This window comes from Equus quagga, chromosome 17 (assembly GCF_021613505.1).
Source record: "Equus quagga isolate Etosha38 chromosome 17, UCLA_HA_Equagga_1.0, whole genome shotgun sequence".
Classification (NCBI taxonomy): domain Eukaryota; kingdom Metazoa; phylum Chordata; class Mammalia; order Perissodactyla; family Equidae; genus Equus; species Equus quagga.
In genome coordinates this window covers 34,484,709-34,505,352 of record NC_060283.1, presented here as the reverse complement: position 1 = coordinate 34,505,352, position 20,644 = coordinate 34,484,709, and the positions used below count along the sequence as shown (strand labels likewise).

Genomic DNA, 20,644 nt, shown 5'->3' with positions numbered 1-20,644 from the left:
TTAAAGGCAGAATTAACTTAAGGCTATTTTGCCGGATGTTAAATTACTGCCAATTCCAAAACTCTCTTTTAGACTATTTTTTTTGAGGATAGCGATTTTCTTTTCACCAAACAATACACAAAAGGCTGGGATTATGATATATTTATCCGCTCATTTCAAATATCGCTATTATCCTCCATGCATTTTTATTTTATTGCATTTCAAAAGCAATTTCGTCTAATTTCAGTGTTGAGCAATTTAAACTCCTTGTGTGTCTCCAGCGACTCTGTAAACAGTCTGTCATTTACGATTTGTAATATGAAAAGGGTAACTTTTTCAGGAATGACAAAGTAAGAGAGAAAACGAGGGTATGAACAGGGAAAGCGATGTGTGGAGAATTTCACAGAGAATGGGGCAGTTGAGGGATTGGGGCTGCTTCATAAGAAATCAGAAGTGTCTAGGCTCATGTGCAGCGTCTCCTCCCCTGCCCTGCTCTTGCTGCAGATCAGTCACCTCTCCCTTAGGGTCCCTCAGAAACCTGGAAGACAGTGGCTTATCCGAACAAGCGCCCTGCCTGCCTTCCCAGAAGAGCGACACTTTGTAAAAGTTCAGTGTCATTTTAACGCTGCCACACTAAGGTCGCAGGTGGGAGGCCACCCACCCCAAGGCAACCTCACAAGGACCTAGAGTGCCTTCACCTCCCATTTCCTCCCACGCATCAACATTGCCCTGCAAGGGGCATCAGAGAAGTGCCAGAGGGGACCTCTGCCTTGGAGGAGCCTGCTACAGTCACTGGCTGCTTCAGGTGCCAGAGAAAGCAGAGGGTCCCCGAGAGTGGGGTGGTCAGGAGTGGTCACCTGCTCTACACAGTGGTAGGGACCCCCGGAGGAGGGTGTTCAGCTGACTTGGGATGCTCAGTGCCCCTGTGTGACTAGAGGGACCCTCCGATGACAACGGAGGGAAGCAAGACCAAAGACCCTTCTGGCCGTTTGCACACAGCTGCACAGCACCTTGCGGCTTCCCAGGAACTCCAGGCTACGTGGGCCTTGGAAGCACTGTCCGCTCCACCCTCCAGGTCACGCTGACGAATGTCCTCGCGTGAGCCCAGCACGGCTCAGTGTTTGCCAAACTTCATGAAAGGAAGTGGACACTCAGCATTTATTTCCTCCTCCTGGATTTCCTAGCTGTAGATTCGACCCTACAGTCAAATTCCACTTTAAAAGCCTCGGCTCATCTGAAAATGCCTTCCAGGAGAAGATCATGCCTGCCCACTTCCGAGGTTTGCAGGAGAAACAGAACCAGCCTGGCTCTGCTGAGAGAAGCCGAACAACCATATTGCCCGTCTCGTAAAGCATCCTACTGCTGGCACAGCACAGCTCTGAACAGTGATAAAACGTTACTTTCACAGATGACGCACTTCATCCTCCTGGCTCACTCCTCAGAGGTGTGTCAATGCGGAGGTTCTCGGAAGCAATCTCTTGGACAATCAGCTTGTGATGTCCATTTTTTGAAAGCTACTTTTAAGGATCCTTTAATGGTAATTACATAATTTCACTTTTTCTACCCAGAAAGAAGGAAAGAGAAAATGAGGACAAAAAAAAGCAATGTTGGCATGTGTTTCTGGCTCCCTGGCTGTGCCCACTGTGCTTTCTCTGCTTGATTCTTCACAACGTGAAGCAGTAATTGATGAATTCAGAAGGCTTTTAAATGTCCGAGACTGTGTAATTAATGTGACTCCTCGTGAAGGTTTTGCGATTTATTGAAATCACTGTTTCCAGAATAAATCACATGTAATTCTTTTTCTTAGCGAATTTCTCTTACACGGTATTTTTCTATTTCTGGAGGTTTTAATTAGACAGAAAACAAAGGCTGTTGCCTTTGTAGGAGCAGGCTAGGTTCCCAAATTAATATATTGGGCAAAACCCATCTCCTGGTGTCTGGGGAATCCGCAGTCTTGAGTAAGATGTCACTGAAGCTGAACATGGAGTGGAGAACTTTTCTGCTCTCAGCCATTCTGTGTGGCCTGAGGCAAGTCCTGGCCTCTCTGGGACTCAGTTTCCCTATCCATAAAATGATGGAGTGAGTTTCTCATAGGCCTCCAGCTATCAAAATTCTAAAAGCCAATAAGACCCAGCCATTCCCTCCTGGGTATATACCCCAAAGAATTGAAAACAGGTGCTCCAGTGAAAACTGGTACGCTCCTGTTTACAGCAGCACTGTTCACAATAGCCAAAAGGCGAAAGCAAAACAGATGTCCATCAGCTGAGGAGGAGGTAAGTAAAATGTGGTTTACCCACACAGTGGAATATTACTCAGCCCTCAGAAGAAATGAAGTTCTGATTCATGTTACAACATGGATGAACCTTGAAAACATGCTAAGTTAAAGAAGTAAGACACAAAAGACCAAATCTTGTATGGCTCCATTTTACATGAAGTATGCAGAATAGACAAAGGCAGAGTAGTGATTGCCAGGGACTAGGGGGAGGGAACAGGGACATGATTGCTTAAGGGGTGCGGGATTTCTGTAGGGGATGATGAAAAAGTTCTGGAACTAGATAGCAATGATGTTTGCACAACAATGTGAATGTCTTGCACTGAATTCCACTGAGTTTTATACGGTGAAGTGGCTAAAATGATAAGTTTGATGTGTATTTTACCACCAAAGGAAAAAAAATCCTATGACTCAGACCATGGGCCTCTCTGGTGACCAACAAGACTTGGGGGCGGAGGTATGCCAAGGCTTTATCTTTTCTCCACTTTCCAGAGGCCTTATCCAGTTTATCCACATGATTCAACGCTTATCAGATGATTCTCATCTAGTCGAGTTGTGCCTGCCTGTGCATTTTCCTTTCGAAATCTATTTCCTAATGGGTTCATTAAAAAAAAAAAATTCCTCAAACAGTTCTGATGAACACCTTGCTTCTTTTGCCCACCTTCGGGTTTCAGCAGCTTGTTGATTGTGTCTCTGGAATCCTCTCTATGGTAGACTGCGTTATCACACTTTGGGGGACGGGGACAGGGGAGAGAGTGGCCCAAGATTCTGCACTGCTTGTGATCGACCCGTCAGATGAGAGTGGGGAGCGTCTTCCACGTCTGTTGTGGGAGTGGCCCGTGAGCACTTGACAAACCAACACATCCAGCAATGGGCTCCCCGAAGCTCCGGGTTTCATCAGACCCTCTCCTGCTCACAGAGACCCTCAGACAGTTGATACCACCATCAGGGACATGATAATTCCTAAAAAATGGGGCCTCTGGTTCTGGGCCACTCTCCTGAGTGCATCCCTCTATTTCTCCACTATCAGTTTCCGGAGGGCTGGGAACAGAGCAAAGCATAGTGAATGGGCTTGTGACCAGCATCGTGGGTGCTACCCCCAGAGAGAGGGATGTGGGAGGAGGGTGGCATGAAATCATTCAGGGCCAGTTGGGTGGTTTTTTCTTTCTCTCCTTCTCCCTGATCTGTTAGCTCTCTGCATGCTTCCTGAGTCACCTGTGTTCTCAGGACCCTCCCAAGAGAGATGTGCAGGAGAGTGGCTCTCCCAGTGTTTCCTCAACCGTGACTCAGTTCTGCTTCTTTTTAAAACAACATCACCTTCGTAGTACTATGCAGTCAGCATTTAGAGACACTTACAGAAACCCCAAAGACAGTGCTGGGCTCACCGATTGTGTGTGTTTTGAGAACCCAGACAGAAAGGTTCGGGAGAACCTGGAGCACACCCCAAAGCATCTGAGCGGGAGGGCGGGTTGCTGAACGTCACGGAAAACTGCTCAGAGATGCTGCTGTCCCTCTGTCCCTGGTCCTCTGCCCCCACCAAAGAGAAAACCTCTGCAGGGGAGGGAAGGAGGAGACAGAGTCCCAAAAGCTGGTGTGAGAGAGGGGACTCCAGATGGAGACAGAAGGACAGCACTCGGATTCCCTACCCAATGCCTTGTGAAATTGTGCAGTCGGTCTGACAAGAACCTCGGTCAACCACACACGGCAGACACGTCGTGTCTCAGGGCCCCCATCCATCACTGCCGCGTGGTTCTGCCTGCAGCTGGAGGCATGGAGCCCAGCTGCAGAGTGGACACTGATTCATTAGCATCTTCACATTTGTGGCATACACGCTTCTCCCGGGGACACTCTGCTCTTCTCTCCGGCCTTATCTACTTCTTAGTAACTGAACTTTAGGCTCAGCCGTGTCCACTGTGTGCTGCAGGCAGTGGGGCACTGGGGCCAGCACTCCAGTCAGGGTACGTATATAGGAGGGCATCGCTGTCCTTTAACCATCCAGCTGGTTTTCAGAAATACCATCCAGGTGACTGAACTAAGTTCGCATGTACCCTTGGGTGCACAAGGCACTCTGTGACCCCCCGTCTACTCCCCTGTCCTTCTCACTGTCCCCAAAGCTGGTTAGGTGTGGGTGTCCCAATGTCCACCCACTCAGCTTCTCCCTTAGAACATCTCCTGTCAAAGTGAGAAAATCAGACTTCCCGGTGAATTCCAGTAGAATGCATTAATTTGGACCCATGGAGGTCCCAAGGATTGGTCTGGCCAGGACCAGCTACACTGTGTGGCCCCATCCTGGATGGAATGCAGCAGGAACGCCCAGGTCACGGTCCCAATGAACCCAACAGTGAACATTCAGGGAACTGAAGTGACATTTACTAATGTGGACCCTTCACAGCCTCTGGTTTCTAAAGCTGATCGTTCGAAGTACGCAAGCACAGATCATAAAGAAAAAGAATAACTCAGACTAAACTAAAATTTTAAACTTCTACATAGCGAGAAAATACGATAATCAAAATTTTTAAATTAACTGGGAAGGAAAAACTTACAAGCTATTGTACAGTGGATCAATATCCTTACTGGACAAAGAGCCCTTAAAAGTCAAAAGAAAAAAAGACAGGCAGTTACTTAGTGGAAAACAAGGGCAAAAAATATGAATTTACAAAAGAAGAAATTCAGTTGGCCAGCAAACATATGAAAAGTGTTGAACTTCAACAATAATCCAAGAAATTCAAAATAAAATAGGAAGATACTAATTTTTTTATTAAAGTGGAAAAAAAGCGATGATAATCCCCAGTATTGAGGAAAACGTGAGGAACCAGGCCATCTTGTGCCTGCCAGTGAGAAGATAAATTGTAAAATCTTTGCAAAGAGATATTGACACTAGGTTAAAAAAAGATTTAAAAATTGGAAATACCGTTTGAGCGAGCAATTCCACTTTTAGGAATTATTGTAAGTGAATAATGGCGGATCTGTCTAGCAACAGAGAAATTCCTCACAGCTTTGCTAATATTAGTGAAACATTCAAAATGTCCTGGGAACTTGGGTGAATAAATTGTGGTTAATGCCTATACCGGAACACTATACGGTCAGCAAATTTTGTGTCGTAAACAAATGCTTAATAATGTGAGGGAAATGGTTGGACAATGGAACAGATCATATGATCCCGGGTTGAAAATTCGCAGTGTGTGTGCTAGCACGGGTGTGTCTGTCTAGAGAGAGAGAGAGAGGCAGGAACGAATGTCTCTAGACCAAATGTTAATGAAAGATCTTCCTTTCCTTTTTATTATTCTTATTGCTTTTCTTTATTTCCAAAATTTTCCCCAAATGCTGTGTATCATTACTTTTGCAATTTGAGAAAACAAACCAGTGCTTCTGAACGATAGAGTGGAGGAAACATACCAACCATCGCTTCCTCTGGACTCTGATTGACCTTGTCCCTTAGTCCCACGATCATCAGGTGGTGTTCCTACAAGGCGGCCTTTTGCCACCCGGCAGGAGTGCTCTCCTTTTAACTGTCACTCAATGTTACAACTTTGGTTCCTACTGAATTAATATAAGAAAGTGGCCTTACAAAATATATTTTTGTATCTTCTGCAATCTACCACTCAAGACCCAGTCCATTATTATTTTGCAGGGCCTTTAATGTTAGGATAATTTGATACATTCTTCCAGAATGTATCAACATGGTCCAGCCTGGCTCCCTGAGGGACTCACCGCTTGCTCTGGGCAGTGGGGGCTGTGTGTCTTTCACTCTCCTGCCTTACATCCTAGGCAGTTCTGCATACGGTGCTTGCTTACGAGAATTAGCTCATCCTTGTTCCCTGCCCAGTCACTTCCACCCTCTGTTGGGTTTCTGTGTCCTCATTTGTCTTTATTTTCTTATTTGTCTCTGTGTATTTGGGGAGACATGTTCTTAAGCATAAACCACTTCAGATTTGTGGAAGCCAGTGGAGAAAATACAACGAACTCAGTAACTGTTCCCCTAACCTGAGCTGGGAAGAGGAACAAGAACCTCTCCTTACCTTCTGGAAGCTCTGTATCTACTCGTCACTGGAACCCCAAATTAAAATCACTCATCCCCTAGCTCCTGGCCATCTGTGATGAATGGTGAATGTCCAGAACTGAAGGGGAAGTCGGCAATGCCAGTAGATTTTCACCCCCCACCTATCCCTGTGGGTTAGGTCTCCAGAACCCTGGAGCCCAGCTGTTTGCAGGCTCGTGTAATGTCTGAATCACACCTGCACCTCCCTGGGGGCCTGGGACCAACCCAGTGTCCCCAGGCAAAGCCCAGGCTCTGAGTCACATTTTTTTTCAGATTCTTAACCATAATCTAATTTGCGCCAGGCCTGTCTTCTTTCCCACCCTGCACTGCATTTGATGCATACTTCTGGCAATTCTGGGACCACACTCGCCAGATGATTAAATCCTTTTCAGAAAGATGACTGAAATATTTGTAAGTTTCCATCACCACTGGTGGCTCTGAGGTTTCCAGGAGGGAAAGCCCTGGGCGAGCACCTTCCTCCAGGTCCTCTCTTCTCTGCATGACACCCATGAGCCCACGGAGCAGCAAGCTGTGCTTTCATTCTCAGTCTGAAACCACAGATGCCTTTTGCTGTAGAGACATAAAGAAACCAAGAGGTTAACGGCCGGGTTAGTCCCCACCGTGGGCCTCCCGCATGAATCAGAGCCGACTGGGGAGCAGGAGTGACTCAGAGCCGTGGCTTTTTGTCTTCTGGCTGTGCAAATAAACAGAGCAGAAGGGCTTGAATGGGACGCCAGGAGCGCAGGGCAGGAGGCAGCTCCCAGCTCCTCAGTCGGCCCAGAGTGCTCGAAGTCAGGACCCAGGCCGGGACCAAGACCCGATGGGACCAGGGCAGAGAGGCTGGCGCTCACAGGGCACAGCAGGGCCGAGAGGGGTCGGGGGTGGGGGATGCAGGCCTTGGCATGCTTTGCAGAGATGTTGGGCCAGGGCCCACCCTGCGCCCGGCCCACATGGGCACATGAAGAGTGTGCCCTGCACCCCACTCCCTCAGAAATGCCTGTTGGGGACACCTCTGCAAGCAGCCACCCTTCTCTGAGCTCCTGTGTCTAAGAAGGGGGGTTCTTGGGAGTTTTCCCCCTCAAGACCCTCTGCAAGGTCCAGAGTGCAAGGCTTGGGGCAGGGACCCGGTCTTAACATCTGCAGAGGGGCGGAGGGTTCTGGAAGGCCCACAGCATGCAGCTTGGGTGGGGTGGTGGGCTCCCCCATCAGGTCTGGCTGCAAAGTGGTCGGAGGGGCCTCCTCTGTCCTCCTCCAAATGAGGGTGAAACGTAGAGAATTGGCGCAAAGCCACCCTGCCCAGAAAAAGCATCCAGGGCAGAGAAGATGGGCAAAGATGCTGAGCTCTGATGCCTGAGGCTCTGACGCAGATTCATCACCCATCCTCGCACTCAGCCAGTATGGTTATTCTAATCTGGAAGAGGGCCCAACGAGGGTGGTGCCCTTACTTCCAGATGGGGAAACTGAGGGCCCTGGGTGCTGAGCTAAGGGCGGCCAGCTAGCAGTAGGAAAAGCCAGGAACTGAACCCAGGTGATCTGGGCCTTCCAGAAGATTGTCTAAAACATGAGATTTTCCCTCTGTGTCAAATGTGGCGCAGCTCCTATTCCTGGGACATGTTGTCGCACTGGAGGGCTCTATTTCAGATGAGTTAGTGGTCCCCAGATGCAGCAGGCAGTTCCCTGCAGAGAGAGCGAGGTGGGACCTGGATCCTGGCTGGGCACCTGAGGCATTTTTCCTCCTCCACCAGCACCACCGCTGCTGGTGGGCAGCCCGGCCAGTTCACCTCCAGGTTGGGGCTGACCCTGCCTCCCGACTGCGCCACACACCTGTGCGTTTCTGTGTGGTCAGGATTTAGGGAGGCAGACTTGGAAATGCATTCCTCCTAACCCAGACAACTCTCACTCTCCTTTAAAATGTATTGTGTAAATAAATAAGCAGATTTAAATGCTCTCGGTCAGTGCGAAATACTCCCCACCGTCTACACAACGCCTGTGTGTGATCAAATGTGATGCCCAATCATAGAACACTTCCTGTCACTCCACAGTGCCCAGCTGGGGACAGGTGGGGCCCTTCTTCCTGTGCCTGTCCTTGAGACTCGTGGTCCCGTTTCTCCAGGACATCCTTCTTGGAATTTTATTTTATTGTATTTTTTTAGTTAAGTCTTTATTTTTTAGAGCAGTTTTAGGTTCACAGCAAAATTGAGAGGAAGGTACAGAGATTTCCTGTATATACCGTCCTTCTCCATAGACAGCCCCTCCCAATTATTAACATCCCCCACCAGCGCAATCCGCTTGTGACAGCTGATGGACCTATACTGACTCGTCATCATCACCCAGGGTCCATAGTCTACTTTTGGGTTCGCTCCTGGTGTTGTGCCTTCTATGGGCTTGGATAAATAGATAATGACTGTATCTCTTTAGAATATCATACAGAGTAGTTTCACTGCCCCGAGCATCCTCTGTGCTCTGCCTGTTCCTTCTTCTTTCCCACCTAACCCCTGGCACCCACTAAATTTTTACTGTCTCCATAGTTTTCTCTTTTCCAGGATGTCAGACAGTTGGAATCACACAGCATCTCGCCTTTTCAGATTGACTTCTTGTACTTAGTCATACGCGGAGTTTCCTCCCTGTCTTCTCCCGGCTTGAGAGCTCATTTATTTTTAGCACTGAATATCCCGTTGTCTGGATGGACCACAGTTTATTTATCCATCCACCTACTGAAGGACATCTTGCTTGCTTCCAAGTTTTGGCAACTGTGTTAAAAGCTGCTATAAACTTCCCTGTGTAGGTTTTTGTGGGGACCTGAGTTTTCAACCCCTTCGAGGAAATACTGAGTGTGATTGGGGCACATATGTTGAGAGTGTGTTTAGTTTTGTAAGAAATGTTCAACTGCCTTCCCACGCGGCTGTACCATTTTGGCTTCCCACCAGCAAGGAGCGAGAATTCCGGTGGCTCCACATCCTTGCCAGCATTTGGTGTTGTCAGTGTTCCAGATTTTGGCGTTTCTAATAAGTGTGTGGTGTTATCTCATGGCTATTCAGGTCGTTCTTCACATTTCCAGCCTGGGACACCTTTCCAAGTCCCGGATCTCATCTCATCACTTAAACAGTTGATGGAAGAATATTCGTAACGTACCCCACAAAGTGTCTGGCATTCCCTGGGCCCTGTCGAACGTCAGTTCCTTCGTGCCTTCCCCATGTGCATGCTGCCCTGGGTCCCCTTGGCTGTGGGCCCTGCCTGCTCTTCTCACTGACCTGTACCTTGGAGCCCTGGGCATCTTCCACCATGAGCTCCACAGGGCTGGAGTGAGTTTCTCCCTCCACACTGTGCCCAGCGCCTGCATCAGGGGCTGACGGAGCTCCATAAGGGGCTCCATAAGAATGAGTGGAGTGAATGAGCAAACCCAAGTGTCTGCCTTCCTAAAAAACCCTCCTCTTCGTGCTCTGTGCTGCTCGCTCTCTGCTGCTGTGCCCCCCACCTCCACCCCTTCCTCCAGTACCCTCCCCTCAGGGAGAGGCCTGTGGCTGTCCCTCCTGTGGCATTTCTGGTGACACCCTCCTGTGCTCTGCTGGTCCTTGTATACCCCTCACAGTGGCTCTCTTGCTGTAACTGTCTCCAGACACATCTATCTGCCCATTATCTCCTGAGCAGCTTCAGGACCACATCTTGGTTATGTATACATGGGCCTGGCCCAGCCCCCGACCAGACACATGACTTGTATGTAGGGTGTGTTTGTACAAAGCAAAAATGCTGGAGTGGGGATCCAGGGATGACCCTCTGTTTTCCTACCAAGTACACAAAGAAATTATGTTGTCTCTGTGCTACAAAAGCACATTTTGTCTTGTGACAGGAAAAAGTATTCATGATTTTGAATTCCCTGGCTGCGTCTGAGGAGGACGCCCCTGGCAGCTCGGGGATCTCGGGTTTGCTGAGAACAGGGTCAGCCTCAGCCTCTAAGGCCTTTTCCATTCTAGGAGCCAGCGGCAGCTTGCAGGAAGGGGGCTGTGAAATTGGAGGGAACACAACCGTAAAGTGCTCTCTGCAGAAGAAAGAGGGGGAGAGAGAGAGCGAGACAGACAGAAGAGAGAGAAAGAGAGAGCTGCCGTAGTACACCCTAGCAAGGGAGATATTGAGGGGAAGAGAGACACATGGATCTGGGCGGGGGGTACTGTGACTTTGGGGAGTAAAAGGGTGTACACTGTATGATGTTATCTCTCGTGCCCTCAGCGCGCGCACACACACACACACACACACACACACTCTCCTCAGTAAAACATCCATCTCTCACCAGGCTTTATGTAGTGGCTTTTGAGGCACAATAAAGAGAGTTCCAGCCTGGCTCCTGGGCCTGTGTGGACTGTGATGGGAGAGAGCCATGCCTGGGGACCCTTAAATAAAGCAGAAAAGAGCATTCTACCCTGCGGCTGCAGAAGGCCTGGCCTGCCTGCCGTGCGCCCAGGTGCCTGGGGCTGGCAGTGAGCGGGCTGTCAGCAAACATCCAAAGACCCAGTGCAGGGAGGGGCAGCGGGGAGCACAGGTGTGGGCTCGCCGCCAGGTGTGGGCTCCACAGAATCCTGCGTTATATGTGAAGTGCCTCAAAACCACAAACTGAAATGCAACACCCTCCTCATGGGAAAGAAGCTGAATGGGAGGCCAGGGTAGAAGCAGCCCTCTCAGAGGTCTCTGGGCACATCCCCAAGGGCCTAGGTGATGCAGGAAGGGGGACAAGTGGGTAGCCAGAGGGTGGGTATGTGTCAGATGGTGCCAGAACCGGGCAGAAGCAGGAGCCAAGGGCTGAAGGGAGCCTCAGGTCAGAGATGACCACTGGCAGGAATAAGGTACGAGAGAGACTTGCCCCTGCCAGAGGGAGGCTCGGCAGCATGTACAATGAATGGGTGGTTGACTGAAGGGACGAAGGGTCATGGAGGTCCTGGGTAGGTGGCTGGCATTCCTGGATCACCTCCCCTGACAAATGCAGACTAACAAAGATCGTGTCCCTCAGACATAAGCCTGAGCCACTGAGGCTCCTCTGGGTGCACCTCCCCGTGGCTCCTGGAGGATTAGGAGGCCCTTGGACATCACCTGGTATGGCTGGTTAGAAAGAAAGCCTCTGGGCCTTCTCTGGCGTGGAGGCTACAAGCCTCAAACCCAAGAGAAAGGGTTGGGGCTGGAGCTGGTGGGCTTCAAGCTTCGACTAGCCATCTGCCCGGAGCCGACCCCTCACTCGGGTCCATGTTGGGCTTCCAGCGATTCTGCAGCCAAGCAGGACTTAAAAAACAAACAGCCAAATGAGAAACTCGAGGCTGTGGGCTTTGGTTCAGAGGTCAGGCAGCGAGTCCCAGCAAGGAAGGTGCCGTCCAAGTCACGCAGCGCTGGGGGACCCTGGGTCTCCTTCTCTTGGTGTCACTCCATCATGCCATCACTCAGCTGGACCACAGGAGCCCGGGCTTCCCCTCATGAGACAGAAGATGCTATGCCCAGGGTGGGCAGCTGAACAGCCAGCATGCGACCATCTGTGAGACAAGCCTTGTTCCAGGTTTGACAATTCTCGGGGACCAGGGCCTTCACTCCGTCCTCTGTTGCCCACACGGGCAGACATGGTTAGCTGGGCTCGGCATGGTGGAAGGAGGGCTGAGTGGTCAGCACAGCGTGGATGGGACATATTCTAATGGCTCAACAGCTATTGAGGGAGCTCCCTGCACACCAGCACAGTGCAGGGGCTTGCATCCATCAAAGCCCCGAGACAGTCCAGTGACGGGGGTGGGGACACTCACTGCATTTTCTAGAGGCAGGTGTGGGTTTCGAGTAGTATTATACTCGGGCTCAGTTCACGTGCTGGCTGAGGGCTGGACCGGGATTGAAAGTACACCCTCCTTTTTTCCGGTCTCCAGGGTCCCATGATCTTGAGGAGAGAACAGTGCACTGTCCTGTGCTCCCAGGGGAGTCTGATGTTTGCATGGGGCCAGTTGTTTTGGAGATGTGGGGGATAAAGAAGGAGCAAATGCCGGGGCTCAGCACAGCCGCAGCTGGACGCTCTGTGCTTCAGGCCCTGCCCGCTGGGAGCAGCTGCTGCCGGCACTGACACTGGTGCCGGAGGGAAAGCCGTGTGATAAGGCGGTGATGGACCGTGCTGTCTGTAAACAGTGTCAGACTGCGTGGAGTGGGTGTGGGGGATGCAAATGCCTGACAGTTTAACCCGTTTCCTGCAAAGGACGAGGCCAGGGAGGGCTCCACAGAGAGACATCGATGTGGGCAAAGCGCGCTTGAAAAGTGAGCGACGTGGACTTGTTTGCACAGAATGGGGAATCGTGTCAAGTGCTGCGAGGAGTACTTTTAAAGAGGGATTTCACAAGAAGCCCTGGCACAGGCTCCTGCTGCAGCTTGTTTACCGCCATGGAGATGGAATTTTATACTTTCAAAAAGAACAATCTGGGCTCTCTCAGTAAAACTTTCAGGAGATGGCAACAAAAGCAAAACCAGACCAATGGGACCGCATCAACTTTAAGCACTGATCTGATTCTGTGCATCAAAGGACACAAGGGGCAGAGTGAAAAAGGCAGTCTCCAGAATGGGAGAAAATATTTGCAAGTCATCTATCTGAGATGAGGTTAATATCCAGAATATATAAAGAACTTCTAAGCTTAACAACAACAACAAAATAGTCTCATTAAAAAATGGGCAAAGGATTTGAATAGGCACTTCTCCAAAGATGATACACGAATGGCCAACAAGTACATGAAAAGATACTCAGCATCACTAATCATTAGAGAAATGAAAATCAAAAACCACAATGAGTTATCTCCTCCTTTAGGATGGCTGCTACCATGAAACAGAAAACAGCAAGTGTTGAGGAGGATGTGGAGAAATTGGAATCCTTGTGCACTGATGGTGGGAATGCAAAATGGTACAGCCACTGTGGATAGCAGAATGCCTGTTCCTCAAAAAGGTGAAAATAGAATTCCCATATGATCCAGCAATCTCACTTCTGGGTATATACCCAAAAGAGTTGAAAGCAGAGTCTTTCAAGAGATATTCGTATACAAATGTTCACAGCAGCATCGTTCATGACAGCTAAAAGGTGAAAGCAATCCAAGTGTCCATTGGGGGATGAATGGATAAACGAAATGTGGTCTATCCATATACAGGAATACTATGCAGCCCTAAAGAGGGAGAAAATTCTGCCACATACTGCGACGCAGATGAACCTTGAGGACATTGTGCTGAGTGAAATAAGCCAGACACAGAGAGGCAAATCCTCTATGATTTCACTTATGTGGGGGACCTAGATTAGTCAGATTCATAGAGGTGGAGACTCAGCAGAGGAAGAAACCTGGAAATTGCTGGTTAATGGATGTAGGGATCCAGTTTTGCAGATCAAAGTGTTTTGGAGATTGGTTGCACAACAATGTGGATATTCTTAACACTACTGAACCAGACACTTAAAAATGGTGAAGATGGTCAATTTTATGCTATATGCTTTTTACTACAATTAACAAAACTTCCAGGAGGTGTTCTGTCATATTAACTGGAAGAGGAACAAGTGTTCTTCTTCAGGTATTGCCACCACGGGTCCTGTCTGTCCCCATGCCCTCCACAAGCTGGTGGTATCGCATCCTTCTGAGGGTCCGTAGCTGGGGTCCTGGGTCAGTTCTGAGTCTTCAGGGCTGACTTCTGGCCCCTTAGACTTGGAGGCTGGCCCAGGCCAGGGCCATTTTCTTTGCTCATTTGACCCTTACCCCTGGGGGGTGGGAGTTCTGGCTGCCATGATGAGATTCGGGCTGGCGGGGCCCTGAGCTTTAGGATCAGGACTCTGGCCAAACCAATGGAGGGGGCTTGATGGGTCAGAGGAGTGGGCTCAGGTGCATGGCCCTCAGTATGTCAGGGCTTCCAGCACCTTCCAACTGGAAGCGATACTCACAAATTTCAAAGACAAGGTTGAGTCCAAACCCTTGCAGACATTAGAGTGTCTTTTTATTTGTCTTCATTTAGATTTAGTAACTTTCTGGCCAACCCTGTGGAACGAAGGGTGATGCTTTTTCTTTCCTAAGAACTGGATTAAATGGCTGTTAATTTGGTACAGACACATATCTTCAAGGTCATTCAAACAAAAAGCTTCAGATGTTTTCCGAGCTGTGAATCATGAAATCACACAGGCCTGGGGGAGAGGTGGGTCTAGCCAGGGAGGTGGGCACGTTGCACCCATCAGCTGCCCATTCAACCTTTGGCACCTCGGCAGCTTGCTGGACAGAGGACCAGTGTGTCCCTTTTCCGCAGACGGAAAATCTGAAGGTCACGGACATACGGCTGAGAAGCGCACGCTCTGTGGGGTGGTTCAGAATAGCTTCAGAGCCCTTCCTTCGCATTGCACATGCATTTATTGAGCACTGACTGTCTGCACTCCTTATGCTCGGTGCTGGGGACATACAAGTGATTATGATTTTCTCTCTCCATGTGGAAGATTCACAATCCAGCCAGGGAGACAGACATGAGAGCCGCCAACTAGGATACTGCATGTCAGTGTTGTGTGATGGTGGTCTGTGAACAAAGAAGAGATGGATTCGTCTCCCGGACACAGTGGGGGAGGTCAGACAAAGGCGTGGCACTTCTGTGAATTCGGTCATTCGTTCAACAAATACTTGCGCCTCTCCTGCGTGCTGGGCTCCGTATTAGAGGCTGGGATTCAGGGAGGGGAAAGATGATTCTGGCCAGACAGAGCTTGCCCTGGTGGGGAGGGAACACCAGACAGGAAGCCCACCAAGAAGGAGACATGGGGTCTGTAGTCACAGGAGCCATGAAGGAAAATAGAGCAGAGAAGTAGGATGGCGAATCACGGAGGCTGTGTCACCGTGGCCACTTACGGCTTCTCTGAAGAGGCGACTCTTGGGTGGAGTACTAATGGAGAGGGGGCACCTGCAGGATCGAGGATCAGCAGGGCTGTGCCAGGAGTGGTGGGCGAGGAGGCCTGGTGGAAGGGATAGCAAGTGTGGGGGTGAGAGTGCCCGGAGCGTGGGGTGTGCACGGGGGTCAGGGGTGGGTGGGGGATGGAAGAGGGAGCGGGAGCGGGGAGCTGTGAAGGGAGCTTGACATCCACATGTGCACATTCCCAAACCCAACTTAGTGTCCTGCTAAGGCACCCTGCCAGGGGCGGACAGAAGCAACACATGACCAACAGGCACATTTATCTTTGAGAGATTTGTCAGTGAGCCTGTAAGGAATGTTCCGGAACATCTCGGGGTCATAAACAAAACAATGAAATGTGTTTGTTCAGGTCTCGCTCAAGAGAAGCTGGAAGCCTGTGCTTCTCCTCCTGGTCTACTGTCCTTGTCCCCAGACCCTTCCTGGGAATGGGGACTCTGTTGTGCGTTGGTTCAAAACTGTGTTGGTAGTCCCCTATAAACTTGCTGATCAGTATTTCTTCAAGAAAATAATGATTCGCGTGTAGTTCTATACCTCCCTGGGACACGACTCGGGTCTTGGGGAAATTAGGAACCCACCTGGAAGACACGGGGCCTGAAGCAGGATGGTGAGGGGTGGGGACCATCTTCCCAAGTTGTGAGGTCCTGAGGAATCTCGGACTGAGGCTGGTAACTTGGGGGGTCAGTGGCCAGCATTTTTCAAGGGAAACATAACCCCTTGGGGAGCACAACTGTCACAGAGGCTTTCATTAAATCCTGCTGTGTTACTCAGTCCAGAAAATGGAAACCTAATTTGCGTAAAAACCTGGCCTTTCCTGCTGTGGCTGTTTTAATTGCACATGCAGTATCCCTCTTCAGTCCCACACATTATTGGGTCTTCAAATGTCCAATTTAGTTATTCAGTGTTCTCCTTTTGCAAAAGAATGAGAAAAAAAAAATGTGAGGATGCAGGCCTGAGGCGTCACAATGTCCTTGTGCTTCTACAATGAAAGGCTAGACTTTTGCAGTGAGGTGTATCATGGTTGGACAGTGGCCCGCTGACTCTCTCCCTGCTGGACGTCAGTCTGCACCAACTCCAAGCCCAGTCCATTTCCAACTGCCATCAGGTATTTTTCTAAAGACACAAATCTTGGCCTTTTGCTGGTCTCCTGGAGAACATGCAGAGGCTCCCTTCGTTGAAAGGGTTGAGGTGAGTGTCCCTTGGATGTCCCCCATGATTCAGGTCGGGGAGCTGCCTGTTCTGGGCTCCCCACAGCACCTGATCCCTCCAGATGCAAGTGAGCCTGTGTGAGTGGGGTTCTGTCCGTCTCTCGGCCACACTGGACCCCTCCCCGTGGAGCACCCGTACTCATCTAGGCTCTGTCAATGACTTCGTATAGAATGCATGAAAGAAGAAAAGCGAATAAAGGATGGCAGAGCACACACAACTTGAATGGATTTATTTTCTCTTGCTAGACTCAGGAAGTAATGCAGAAAATACAAAATCGCGTCATTGGCTTTCCCGCCTCTTAAATGGTTTGACTCAAGTGGGCATACCCTGGCTGAGAAGATGGGACATCTGGAGGCCGGCGCTGTCTCAGGCTGCAGTGGACCCAGCTCTGCCTCTTGGCTCTGGGGTGGGGCACGGTGGACACTTGACCCTTCAAGGAGCCCTGGTGACATGATGGACAAGGGCCAGCTGCAGGTCTTAGCCGAGGATAAGCAGGCCACTTCCGGGTCTCCTCCAACAGTGCTGCTCACGGGATAGACTCCTCACTGTGCCTCCAGCAGCCTCCTCCATGGGGGAAAATGAGCTTACCTAAAATATCAAAGAAGAGAAAATTAAAAGTCTATGCAACCCTGGCCAGCATTTTAATCAAGGGTGCATCTGCTGTTGCTTTATTTCTCATGTGGCTGGCGTTTGTTGGTTATTACGGAAACTGCAGAACTGTGCATCACCTTAAAACAGGATTTGGCACCCAGCGAACTGGACATTTAGGAATAGATGGGAGCCAAGAAAATGCTGTGAACTTCAGCTCCCTGACCAGGGTCACAGGAAGGCCATGAATCAGGCCTGAGAAATTCCCATGATGTCAGTCACTCGGCCCAGTTTCTGGGGGTCATGGGTGTCTGAGCATTTCTCCCCTGTCCCCAAGTACCAAAAAAAATAAATTAATAGATGGAAAGGTTACCTCACAGATCCTTGGCAAAGACCCCTGGAATAGCACAGCTCGGTCCCAAGTGAAGATTTACTTCGGAAGATTCTGATGCAATAGAGACAAAATAAATAAAAGACAAGGGAACCAGTTTCTTGGGGGGCTTCCCCATCTGGCAGGAGTGGGGGGAGGGCACCAGGATGCAGGCGTGGAGCCCAAGGCCCGCAGGCCGGGGTTCACGTCCTCGCCCACTTACTGTCTGTGGGTGTGGGGTCCTGGCAGAACTCAGTCCTTGAGGCTGACCCTGCCTCTGCCCCGCAGGTGGGTGTGGGAGGGTGACCAGCGGCCACCTGGGAGATGCAGCAGCTGCCGGGCCCTGGCCAGGAGGAAATAAGTTGGTCATCCAGGCGGGTGTACTGTGGGAACCAAGGGGCTCTCAGTGGCTCATAACGTTCTTTACTCCTAAGAATTTCGAAATTGGGAAGAGCAAAACCTAGGAAAAAATGACTGAAATGTTTCTCGTCTGCCTCCCAAAGAGATGTCAGGCTCAAAGTGTGTTCTGTCTGGGTGACTCCTACTTTCAAGGATGGGTCAGGCAGGAATGGGGCACCTCTGGTGTGTCAGCTCCTCCTGGGGACTGGGGAAAAGCCCCTCCCTTCGGAGACAGTGCCCAGCACGCAGAAACTAGTTCAGAAAAAAGAAAATGTCTCAGCATACTTGTCATAACTATGATACCAAAACCTATCGAAGATTTAAAAACCCCAAAACAAAAAGACCTATCTCATTAGGAACTTAGATCAAATTCTAGGTAAAGTATAAGAAGAATAAATTCAGCGGTGTTTCAAAAGAATAAGACATATGACAAGAGGTTTTATGAAAATAAATGTAGCTGAAGCTTCAGGGACTTTTGCCGGGTTTCTGACACTCCGTCAATATGTGTCAAATGTGTTGAAATCGTTCGTAATCTTCTCCTCAGTTTTGCCATCCAGCACATCCACAGCCAAAAAAGAAAAGAAATATAATCATCTCAATAGATGCTGGAAGTGCATTTGAGAAAATTTAATGTATTTCTGATATTAAAATCTCTTTTTCTGGTATTTCAAATCTCCATAACCTATGATAAAAAGATTCTTCCGCCGCTTCTCAGAGACGATCTATTTCAGAAGCCCAGGGGGATGAGGCAGTCACGTCATCAACGTGAACGTCATGAGTCCTCACCGCCCTCCTGTGTTGTAACGTTGCCTCGAACATTTAAAATGATTCTATAGAACAAGAAAAAGAAGTAGGGACAAGATGGCTAGCAAGAAGAACAGAAAACAAGATCATTATTCGAAACGATGCAACCATCTACCAGGAGCCTTGCCTCCCACCCTATCATCAAAAAAAGAAATCAGGGGTCAGCCTGGTGGCGCAGTGGTTAAATGCACACATTCTGCTTTGGCGGCCCGGGGTTCGGATCCTGGGTGCGGACATGGCACCGCTTGGCACTCCATGCTGTGGTAGGCGTCCCACATATAAAGTAGAGGAAGATGGGCACAATGTTAGCTCAGGGCCAGTCTTCCTCAGCAAAAAGAGGAGGATTGGCAGCAGTTAGCTCAGGGGTAATCTTCCTCAAAAAAACAAAACAAAACAAAAACAAAAACAAAAGAAATCAATTCAAAAACATTAGAACTAATGAAACCATTTAGAACACTAAGTGAAGATAATTTTTAAAAACATTCTCATACGTGCTATCAATAACCGATTACACCGTATAATGAAGCATAAAGATTCTGTTCAAAAAACCAAAAAATAGTTAATAACTTGCGTGTGCTTAATGAGAAAAGAGGAGGGCTTGAGGGCAGGAAGATCTCTTAGCCGGGGAATCCAGCAGAATTTTTTTGAATGAGAAGCTCTGCTTACAATGAGGCTGTTTGGAAATACCTATTAGTGTGGACTTGCCATTTCTTTCCCAAATTGATTCATATATTTAATATAATTTTTAATTCAGCAAGATTATTCTCAGGCAGACATGGGAGACTAAGACAGCAGATGTATCCAAGAAAAGCGTGAGAGAGGAAAGTAGGAGGAAGGGCTGGTGCTGCTAGATACCGTATTTTAGAGCCCCGATGTTGAAATCGCTGAGGGCAGGTTGAGGACCAGAAGAAAGTGGAATGAAATAGAGCCATCGAGAGCTCAGGAATAGCCCGAGTATGTGTCATACTCAGGTGCAGGCAAACGGGGTGGTTATCATGACTGGGGACCTATTGAGACTCTATTCCAAAAAGGCTGGGGTCCAGCAGGTCTCACAAGAACAGCCATGGCGCTTGTGAGGCCTGAAGTTGTCTGTGAGCAGCTGTGGCGCTTTCCTCTCCGGCTGCACCCCCTTGTCTACCAGCCCCCATCCAATAGCCAGTGCCTGGATCTCTCTGCCGTCAGTGGGGATGCAGGACCTGGGCCCCACAGCCCAGTGGGTCATGTCCCTTTGTCAGAGCCCGTCAGGAACACATGTAGATCCCACTCCTGGCTTTCGGAGTTATGGTTACACTTACTTTTTCCTACAATGTCCTAATCTAGAGTTAAATGCAACCACGGACTATGAACTCCAGAGCAGCATGAGGAAAAAGAAGTGGGGGCTGCTGGCCCCTAACCCCGGAGTTGGTTAAGGCCACGGGAATCCACAGACCCGCTCACATCCAGCTGCTGTCCTGGGGTCCTGGCCATTGTCAGAGACCAGCAGCAGGGTCACGGGCGATCCTCCCCACTGGCCCTCGGACACAGACACAGTGCAGGTGGCAGGACTGGCTGGATCTGTTTTCCGGGTGAAGTCGCGATCCCCGGTTGAATGTGGAGTCTGTTCCTTCAGGAGATAACACAGAATGGAAACATTTCCCCAAGACATTGGTGACTGCACAGGTTTCATCTTAAACACGGGCCAATGGCCGTCGGTGGCTGGAGGGGCACATTTAGTGGTGAGAACAGGACACTAGTCCGGCAGCGTGGGGTCTATGCTTCCAGCTGGAAGGTCGAGGTACCCCCTCCTTACAGCCAACCACCTTTAGGAGCTGACTTTCCTTTTTGCTGTTTCATTAAATGTTAACATTGGAGGCTGCGGTAAGAATTCGTCTATCAAACATACCGAGTGAGGGCGTGTAGTCGTATAGGAGGACCGAGACACCCAAGTAATGAAAAGTGAGACCGTAAGTTAAAAAAGAATCCTGATTGTACAACATCAAGTATGTGCTTTACGCAGAGGAGGAATCCAGCAGGCACAAAAACGCGGGCAGGGGTCTCCATTGAGGGTGGACATGCATTCGTTCCCAACTCT

The 20,644-nt window shown here is 49.5% G+C and overlaps 1 protein-coding gene across 3 annotated transcripts in view; it reads left to right on the top strand.

The window, feature by feature from the left end:
• The window catches only part of TWIST2 (twist family bHLH transcription factor 2), a 90,285-nt gene that overhangs the window by 8,104 nt on the left and 61,537 nt on the right, over nucleotides 1–20,644 (top strand). The window contains exon 2 of one of the 3 annotated variants that reach the window (XM_046644837.1): nucleotides 1,164–1,684. The exons of the other annotated variants lie outside the window; for them this stretch is intronic. The gene's annotated coding sequence lies outside the window, so the exon portion shown is untranslated. Of the gene's footprint in view, nucleotides 1–1,163; nucleotides 1,685–20,644 lie in introns of those variants that run through there. 3 annotated transcript variants of the gene reach the window in all.